This window comes from Buceros rhinoceros, unplaced genomic scaffold (assembly GCF_000710305.1).
Source record: "Buceros rhinoceros silvestris isolate BGI_N320 unplaced genomic scaffold, ASM71030v1 scaffold11948, whole genome shotgun sequence".
Classification (NCBI taxonomy): Eukaryota; Metazoa; Chordata; class Aves; order Bucerotiformes; family Bucerotidae; genus Buceros; species Buceros rhinoceros.
In genome coordinates this window covers 30,263-32,498 of record NW_010425203.1, presented here as the reverse complement: position 1 = coordinate 32,498, position 2,236 = coordinate 30,263, and the positions used below count along the sequence as shown (strand labels likewise).

At 36.7% G+C, this 2,236-nt stretch overlaps 1 protein-coding gene across 1 annotated transcript in view; it reads left to right on the top strand.

Annotated features, from left to right (window-relative positions):
• RGS7 (regulator of G-protein signaling 7) overlaps window positions 1-2,236 on the top strand; it is an 85,898-nt gene that overhangs the window by 62,734 nt on the left and 20,928 nt on the right. The window lies entirely within an intron of this gene.

Genomic DNA, 2,236 nt, shown 5'->3' with positions numbered 1-2,236 from the left:
AATATCTTGTAAGATATCTTGGTGGGGGGGGGGGGGAGGGGTGGGGGTTTTTTGGGGTGGGTTTTTTTTTTTTTGGTCCAATATCTTTCTTTCCATTTTTTGACCCCTTCAAAAATTTTCCTGTGTCTTACATTTCAGAATCCATTTATACAGATTGCCTCCTGCTCCTATGGAATATGTTCAGGCTGTGGAAGAGACTGATATAGATAGCAGAGATTCACAGGCAGCACATTTCCTCATACATGTCCAAGTTTTGGTCAAACTACCCGTTTAAGAGCTTTTCTCTCAGCTCATTTTATTAAACATGTTTAAAACATTGACCCATTCAAAGCCAGTTCGGTATCTTGTATTAAGTCAAATATTATGAGAACAGTAAAATGCTTTTTTGAAAATCGCCACCAAGATTCTAGTACTCGTGAATCTGACAAAGCTAGCTCTCAAATTCCTCACTAATTGCAAAATGGAAAGTTGCTGCTAGTGCATGAGGCTTAAATATTTTTTTTAAAGTATATATACAGAATTACTTTTAAATGAGGGAGAACAATTATTTGATTTTTAAAAATGCTGGTCCATCCACTGGTTAATGTCATGGTTTGTTATTGCTGCTCTAAGAAAGTCATGTTTTGTTAAGGATTATTTCATAGGGATTAATAATAGCTATTCTATAGGTAAGTCAAACTGTACATAGTACGAAAGCATGTACAACATATTTTTCTCTTTATTCTACCTTCTCATCAGATGTCATTTGTATTACTTCCCATGAAGCATGAACAGCATAAACTATATAAAATCCTATTTACACACATTCTAGAACTCAGAAAAATCTTAAACTACTTTTTTCCTATGCCAGTTGTCACTCCAAAGTGGTGCAGCACAGCCGTTCATACTAGAATTTCATTTATGCAGCGACTGACAGAAGACATTTAGCATTTTGTGGTGTTGATTCATAAAGTTGTGTAATTGCACAGACCTCCTTGTTAATTTAACATTTGTCAGCAGAATAATTGGAGATGGACTTAATTGCGAGCCATGTTCATATTCAAATATTGAATTTTGCGTCATAGGTGTATATTAGATACTCTAGACCTTACGATGTTTTCCAACTGCTTTGTTTGCCATTACACTCACGGAAATATGTCTGACCTGGATGTGTATGCTGATAACTTCTTTAGTGACAGATACAGATTTTTTTTTTCTAAATTAAAAAAACTGAGTGGTGAAATGAAAATTTTAAAATCAGAATAATACCAAGAAAAGGGAAAGTAATTTTTTAATTTAATGAGCATCCTTGTAGTTCCTTATGCAAAGCAGCTGTTCAAACTAGCCTGTGCAGCCTAGTGTGTGCTGCATTTTCTATGCTTCTCTGTGATTAATTTGTCTCCCTGCCAACTAGGCTGTTACCCACATAATCCCTAGCTCTTTCTTCTAATCCTATTTACAACACTAAGCACAGGCAAACTGCAAGTGACTGATCCAGAAAAATTCCATAGAGAAATTTGTTGAGCTGATTCCTTGTCAAGCCATCTACTCTTCTGTCTAGATTTTTACTTTGGCGTTACAAAATATATCTGAGCAATGCTGAATATGATCTTAAAGACTGTCCCTGGGAAGGATCAGGCAGGGGATCAAACCTGCACTGAAAAGGCACTTTCAGTGGTTATTAACTCAAGCAAAACTGTCTTGCAAGCTCAGAATTATTATGTTTACAAATTCTTAAACTGGAGGGAAACCAATCCACTCTTAGGCTCCCACAGTAAAGATGGGTTAGAAAGCATGAATTTGTAAAGCTGCTTCTGTATGGGAGTCAAAATGCTGCAGATCTCACTAACAGAAATTAAAAGCTTGATGGTTTCAGGCATTACTGGTGAATGAACTTTAAATTGTCACTGTGGCAATTTGGAGGGTTTTGTGGTGGTTTTTTTTTTTATTATTATTTGGCAGCCATCTTGAGAAAAATACTTATTTCCATCCACATCTTCCCACTGCAGCAAAGTGAACTCAAGTCAGTAGCTGACTCATGACTTTTTACAGTTCTAATCATGACAAAATTTACAAGAACCATCAAAATTACAGTTTGGGACCCTGGATTCAAGTGACTGAGCTCGGTACGTGGGCTATGGCAGGGGACTGCAGACACTACAGGGAGATTCAGTATCAGTTGATTAGAAGACTCACACCTTGCTTCGCTGAAAGAAATACCAACAATGTGAAATGATGAGTCTACCAGATACACTCT